The sequence below is a fragment of the Alligator sinensis genome, unplaced genomic scaffold (genome assembly GCF_000455745.1).
Source record: "Alligator sinensis unplaced genomic scaffold, ASM45574v1 scaffold264_1, whole genome shotgun sequence".
Lineage (NCBI taxonomy): Eukaryota > Metazoa > Chordata > Crocodylia > Alligatoridae > Alligator > Alligator sinensis.
The window spans coordinates 7,492,067-7,499,551 of record NW_005841831.1 but is presented as its reverse complement, the minus strand read 5'-3'; the positions used below and the strand labels follow the sequence as shown (position 1 = coordinate 7,499,551).

Genomic DNA, 7,485 nt, shown 5'->3' with positions numbered 1-7,485 from the left:
TTGGCCCAACTTGTGCCTCTCACTCCCTCTCCCCACATACCCCCCAGCCCTGCTGGTGCCTCTCGCCCCCCCCACAACCCTCTGCCCCCTGCCCCCAGCACTGCTGGAGGGGGGGGCCCAGCTGCCAGGGCTATAGGGCTACAGGGTCAGGGACCCATGTTGGCAGCACCTCACCAGATCTGTGCAATGGGTGGGGGTGGGGGTAGGTGCAGGCTGTGGGCTTGGGCTCCCTGCTGTTGCCCACACCTGGGGCCTCCTCAGCCCAGTGGGCATGACCTGGTGTGGCAGGGAACAGTGGACCTGCATGGAGAAGCTCCTTGTCGCTGTGAGCTCTGTGCTGCCCCGTTGATGTGCCCCATGTGCATGTGGCTGCAGTGGGGGCAGCCCCTCAAATCTGCCCTGTGCACAGAGGGGCATCACCAGGGCAGCGCAGAGCTCGCAGTGACAAGCAGCTTCTCTGTGTGGCTCTGCTGTTCCCTGCTGTGCTGGGTTGCGGAGGCCATGGGTGAGGGCAGTAGTGGGGAGCCTGTGTCTGCAGCCCATGCCCACCATGCACACAGATTTGGAGGGCATGAGTCCCCCTTTCCCCCCGGGAGTGCACACAGGGGCGGGGAGCCAGACCCACCCCCCAAACAAGCCACCCGCAGCCCCATCCTGCACCCCGCTGGGGCCCTGCAGCCACTCATTGTGGCTCTGGGTCCCAAGCCCCATGCACTGCCTAGCTGGCCAGCAGCCCCAATCCCAGCCCCATCCCTGCCCCACTCCCTCCCTACAGGGGCTCAATTTCCCCACCCGCGCTTACCTGTGGGGGCTGCTCTTGAGACAGCCTGGGGCCACGTACATGTATGTGCACATGGCGGCCCCTGCCTGATCGCCCTCCTCCCGCTCCCTCCCAGCGCCCTGCAGGCTGAAAATCTGCCGGTCTACAGGGGGCTCGTCCCAAAACTGCAAAATCCCTGGGGTTCGCTAATAAAATGAGAAATCCACATTTTTCTCTTGTAAAAGGTAAAATCCATGGTTTACTCAGTTTTTCTGCGGGGAACAGAAAGCCTATATGCCTGCTGGATGAGCAGCTATAGCTGTGAGTTGCCAGAGCAGTCTATTCCTGCTTTAGGTTGGGATGAATTGGTGGGGGCAGGAACATGAAGCTGAGAGGCAGGGAGTTAATGGAATAGGTGTGGGTAATGAACTGGGAGGTGGAGAGGCAGTTGGGATGAGGGACAGGTGGTAAAATGAAGGAAGTCAGCCACTTAAGAATAAAATAAAAAGAAGAAAGAACAAAAAGAATTTAAAAAGAAATAATGCAGGCAAGGTTCTTTGGGTAGATTTGATCTTTTATTTTATTAGATCAACTGAGTAGTTGGAAAAAAGTTCTTTGCAAGCTTTCAGGCGTAATCACCCTTCTTCAGGCATAGGGAGTCTCTGCTTCCATAAGAATAATGGTCTACACTCCTAATGTAACCACTAAAGTCACCACAGTCATACTGGGGCATATTTTGCCTTTAAAAAAATATTTTAGTTTGGAAATCATGTCTTAGTGAAATATTTAAACACAAATGGGCATACTTTAACCCATCCCCTCTCAGGAATTCATTTTATTCATTTTTTTAAATTAATCTCAATAACTGTATCATGGGTATGTTGCTGATGCATCAATATTTATAGTGTTAGTATCACAACTGCATCAGGTATCACCTATCATGAAGTTCATTATATTTAATGTAAATCTGCATTAAGACAAGAGATGTAAACTCTAGTAAGCTATCCTATAACTACATCATGCATGACCAGATACAGGCTTTTTTCTGACTTGATTCTTCAAGGTTCGCTTTCCCACTTTTTTTTTTCAGTTTGTGTCCAGATATGGGAGAAACTGATTCCAAACTGCACACTACTGGATTCCAGCTTCTTTTGTTCTTTAGAGTGGTTTTGCCTTCTAAGGTAAATATGCTTTATTTTGTATTGATTTTTCAGGAACCTTTCTCCGTCTCATTTTACTTTACCTATAGTCAAGGCCCCATGTTCTTCATGGCACACTAGGACTAAATTCAGTACCATTAAGTTATACTACCACCAAAAAATAGTGTGCCTCCCCATTCTGGCCCCTGCAGGAAGGTGTTTCAGTGGGTTATAATGGAAGATACTCACTGATGTTAAATAAGCCAGTGATTATTTTCAAGAATGATTGATTTTTTTTTCACAGTGTTATGTCCTTTTGCTCCCTAGGGGGCTCAGCTTCATTTCCCAAGCCTCAGATCAAAAGACATTATTCAGGTGGTCTTGCTCATAATCTTCCTCAACGTGTTTGCCAAGGAAGTGAGGAAACCTGGAGTTAGAATCAGTAGCATATCTCTAGCTGCTTGGGCCTAATCGTGGTGTGCTGGCCTCCAGCCAGCTCTTGTTCTCTGAATACAAGTTTGACTTTTTTTTCCTCTCCAACCCTCTGCTCCCTGGCTGCATGGAACATTGTACTGTAATAAAATTAACTGCTCATGGAGAAAGCTTTAGAACAAAAGTAACTGCCAGCAGATCCTTGACTGGCTAGGAAACACAATGAAGTATAGGGGACCTGGTTGTGTGTCACCAAATCTGCTGAGCCCTGACTAAGTGTAATGGGGTAGATCTTATCCCTTAGCAGTATTGCTTCAGGCTCTCTACAAACTCAGACAGATATGGTTGGATCAGTTTACACCAGGAGCCAACAATTATTTGTGCTGGAGGGCCACTTAAGGAGCTTTGGTAAGCTGCTGTGTGCTGGGGAACTGGAGGGGAGGTGGGCTGCTGACTTGGCCTGATGCAGCAGGGAGGGTGTCTTGACCCAGACTCGGTGGGGAGAATTGATTGTTTCCAGCCCTGGGCCTATCTGCCCTGTGTCCTGGCCTGGGAGTGCCAGGGGAAGTGTGCAGGTGGGCTGGCTGGGTCTCTTTGGAGACAGGCCTGGGACTCCTGTGGATAGGACATACTTGGCTGGGCGGAAGGGATGGGGCCATGGGCAGGCTGGGACTGGTATCCACTCTCTGCATGTCCCTGTGGCAGGAGCTGGTTCAATGAGCAGAGGTGTGCAGGGAGCGGATCATGGTTTGGCCCCCAGGCCCTGGCCCTGGGCTGTCACCACCCCATGATCTTAGCCCCAGCTTCACCTGTCCTCTTCCCAGATGTCACTTCCCACCCGTAGCAATATCACATCTACCATGTCCAGCCCATGTGGGTCCCAGGCTCGTCTCCTGCCCTCCCATCCACTTCATACGGTATCCCTGCTGGTGGGTGCAGGGTGGACTGGCACTGGCAGCCAGGCAGAGTGAGCTGCTGTCATAGGTGCTGACAGGAAGCCAAACCTGACCTCTGTGCTGCCCCCATTCTGCCATGTGCCTGGGGGCAGCAGGACTGGCTGCATGGGCCACAAGCTGAGCTGCCCTCCATGCCTGGGCCAGGTAGGGCTGCGGGTCCCACTATGGGCCAGATGGAATCAGTTGGTGGGCCAGATTTGGTCCATGAGCTGTATTTTGCCCACCTCTGTGATGCGCATCACAGTTTCAAGGTTACTCCATAACCTTGAATTTTAGACTCAGTCAGTCCTGCACACACAGGTGAATCCCATAGCTACAGCATCACCGATGACAGCTGATGTACAGCTAGAGCTCCAGGTGCCATACTATCTAGTGCCTCTTGCTTTTGTGTGTGCATGTGTGTGTGTGTTTGTATCTTATTGCATCCCTTAGTCCCCTTATTTCTGTTTTGCTTGCAAGTGATGTTGGCTAGGCAGCATATCTTCATATGGAATACCTTGAATGGAAACTCTGGGTGTTTCTGGTATATACATATTAATTAATCTTGTAACTAATAATAGTTTATTTTTCCAGATTGGTCATTCAAAGCTAGACAGACAGCCCCCTTCATGTCTGAGCTGCCTGTCATTTCTTCCCTCGGTCTCCCACACCCCATCATCTCTAGTCAGGTGCATTTATTGCTGGCCTGAACAGCATTACTTTATGTGGAAATAATCCATGTGGCTCAAGTCCTCCTGTCTCTTGCTAAGCCACACATCCATTCAAAACATATAAATGCACTGCATCTAAGAGGGGATGGAGGTGGTGCCATGGTAAGATAAAGCACAGATGGCTTACTTCATGGTGTGAATTTCCTCAGGCCTAGTGGGTGTTATCAGTGCCCATCTGCTCTATTCTGCATAGAAAAACAGTGGGGAGTTTCCCTTTGGAGAGGACAATATACCTCTTTGTCTGTCCTTTTCTAAGCACTGTTATGTTATTGCTGCCAACAGAAAGTCCTGGCCCTCCACTTACTTTTGGTATGACATATCTGAAATCCAATAATGGAGTTCCCCCTACTGGCCTGTCTCAGGATATGAACCCACAGCCCTGTTCCTATTGTTGTGAATTATGCTGACATCTCCAAAGTTGCTAGTGTGCATTGATCTCTGAGGAGCAAACCTGTGTGCAAGATGGAATAATTAAGCATCCCCTTTATAAAGCTCTTGAGTTGTATTGATTTTATTCCTCCTGTGTCCTCACAAAGTGTTGGTATAACCTTCCTGTTGTTTTACCACAAAAACTGCAGCTGTTGAGCATTTATTTTGCCTTTCAAGGGATTTCTGAACCCTTGGGTATATGAACAAAGTTCTCTGATGTCTCCTTTGCTATTTCCCTGTTTATCTTATGGAAATAAGTCCTCCTGAGATGGGCCAGTCCCTTTTCTCTTCCCAGGCTCCTCATCTGTCAGTCTGGGCCAGCCTTTTCCTCTTGTTTTAATCAGGCTGTTCCTGTGGGTCTGAGATCCCCGTGTTTCCCATAGCTGACGAAGCTCTGGACTTGTACCTGTTGGGTCACTGCGACTGGCTGGGGGGGTGCATTCTCGCGTGTCAGTCCCGGTATGACGTGATCCTGGGGGCGCTGGGCTAGCAGATTGTTTTTCTTTTTTCTTTTCCTTTTTCCTTTGTTTATGCTACACTTGATTTAATACTCGGACCACACTTGGTTCCCAATGGCTGCTGCTTCTGAATAAGAAAAATATTCCAATAGACTTATGACCTCTCTTTTCAGTAAAATAGGCCACTTCCTCATTTTGAAAACATAATAGAAACCACCTCCCCTGCCCCCACTCCCCTAAAACAAGGAAAATCCACATTTTCCAAGGGGAAAAGATGAAAGGGCCTGATCCTTCAAGCCGTGCTGTTTTATGTCAGTAAAATTATTCACTGATTAAGGATCTAGCTTTTGGTAAATCTAAAAGTGCAACATTTGTATGAAAAAAAAAGTTTTTTAAGAGTTTAAGGAAACATTACAAACAATAGACACTTAAATAAAAATAGCGGATAATGCTGTTTTGATGGCAGAAGTAACTTAATGGAGGATAGAGAATTGCACATAGAAAGTATTTCAGTTGTTGCTAACGAACAGGTGAGTAGACTACAGGAACTGAACTTTAACTTGGTTTCTAGATGCCATTAATCACTTGCCTATGACCATATCACTTGCCCACTCATCCGTCTCCCTAGGGCTGATTCTGGCATTTTGAGATAGCCACTGGGTGTTTTTCAAATCAATTGCCAGAGAAACGTTTTTCTTCTCCTACCAAATTAACCCAGCTTGTGGTCCATCTTGGGTAAGATTCAGTACTGGCCGACATCAGGTTTTCTTTGTATAAAAAACACCAGTGCAGTGAAACCTGGGACTATTTAAAGAAATATAGGTGCTTTGAACTGTAAAGAGGGGAGGGTGAATTTTCTAGCTTCCCAGTGGACACACAGTATTTGCTTCTGGCCCTGAAAGGGCTCAAGCTATCAGGCCTATCAATTCTGTTTTAGGTAATATAGGGCTGTTTTACATTAATTAATTCTATTTGTCTTTCAACACTGCACAGTGTATTTGAGTTAATGTGAGCTAAGTTTTCATGCTAACAAATACAAAAAATAGCTCATGAAAAGTTTAAAAAGTTATCTAAAACATTTGCAGTATATTTTTTTTCTCATAGCCTTTATGGATTATATGAAGGAGAGGTGTACGATAAAGGTCTTACTCATTCATCACTCATCTTTGCGCTTTCTGCATACCTACTATGGGATTATTTTTTCCTAGTACTAATCAATGTAGATGTTTGATGTGGCACTTATTTATGTTGGCAGAAAATAAACCACATCCCTGGTAGATGGATTTAGGCAGAAGAGACTGTGGGCTGTTGCTGTTCAAAAGTTATGGTAATAATAAATTATGTGCTTATGGGCAGAGAATTAGGTTTGTACTGTTAGGTGGCTTGACATTTTCTTTCCTTCTTTTTGTGGATTTATGTCAAATCTTTTGTGTGTATAATAGCATGAATTGCTTTACAAGCAAGTTTGTTGTGTATACATTTCCTAGGCTTTTTTTTTTTTAATGCTTAGCTGGGAATGAGGGCATAGTGAGGAAGGTGGAGAAGAGCATGTGTATGTGGGGTAGAAGTGCAGATGCTGGTGGACAGTGTTTGTCACCATCTGGTTTTAGAGTAAAACCAGACAGAAAAGTGTAGCTCAGGGAGGTTTATATACATCTGGCACTATCAGGCTTGCAGGTGCCAGGCCTCGCCCAGAAACATGTGTGTATGCATTCCCACCTGCAACTCTTCCTATAGCAGCAATGTCTTCATGTCCAGCTCTGAACAATGTGTGTGGATGAGTGCCCCCAGTGCTCCATCAGTCAGGTTGGTACTCATGGGACATTAACTTTCAGTTTACTTTGGGATTACACGGTTCTAAATCAGCCCTAAATCCATCATTTAAAAAGGATGGCAGGAGCAAAACCTCAAATCTACCAGTTGCACCAGATCTATGCAGAAGATGCCAGTCAACAAGATGACCAAAGAAAAAATATCACAGCTAAGGGGTTTTCCATGATTTTAAATCTATAAAATGCCTACAAATATTTAACTTGATGTCAATTCAGTAAACAGGCTGAGACAAGAGCAAAGGAAGAAAAATACCTTCCCAAATACTAAATCTTGAGTACAGTAAAATAAAAACTATTTTTTACTTCTTCAGAAAAGGTAGGCAGAAGCACATCTGCATTCCATTCAGAATATTGTCCGTTTGTTTGGAGTATTCGGTATAGCTTAAACTCCAAGTTTTCTTTGGATCAGACTTTAAAATTTGGTTTGATTTATTTCCAGTGAAACTACAGAAACCTAGCTTCCTTTTTCCCCCTATCTCTCCTGAACTGTTAAGTTAAAATAAACATAATGTTTTTATGTATTTATTTACTTTAGCTACCGCAAAGGCAAAAATGTAGATCAGGGAACTTTCCTGTTAATACTTACAGTATAGTCAGATTTACTAGGACAGGTGCCAGTAGGCTTAGGTGCCCTCATTGCTTGCAATGTTTGACTTGTATTTTTAGGATAGTTTTTCATGTTCGTTCTGGTGGCCTGAGGAAAGCGAGTTTTATTGGGGTCACTTCTGTATTGATATTGGACTGTTATCTCTTAAGAAGAACTGATCAG

The 7,485-nt window shown here is 45.5% G+C and overlaps 1 long non-coding RNA gene across 1 annotated transcript in view; it reads left to right on the top strand.

Annotated features, from left to right (window-relative positions):
• Window positions 1–1,876: 1,876 nt before the first annotated feature.
• Window positions 1,877–7,485, top strand: part of LOC102369956 — a 67,896-nt gene continuing 62,287 nt past the window's right edge. The window contains exon 1 of the long non-coding RNA XR_322805.3: window positions 1,877–1,941. This is a non-coding gene — a long non-coding RNA (uncharacterized LOC102369956). The remainder of the gene's footprint in view (window positions 1,942–7,485) is intronic.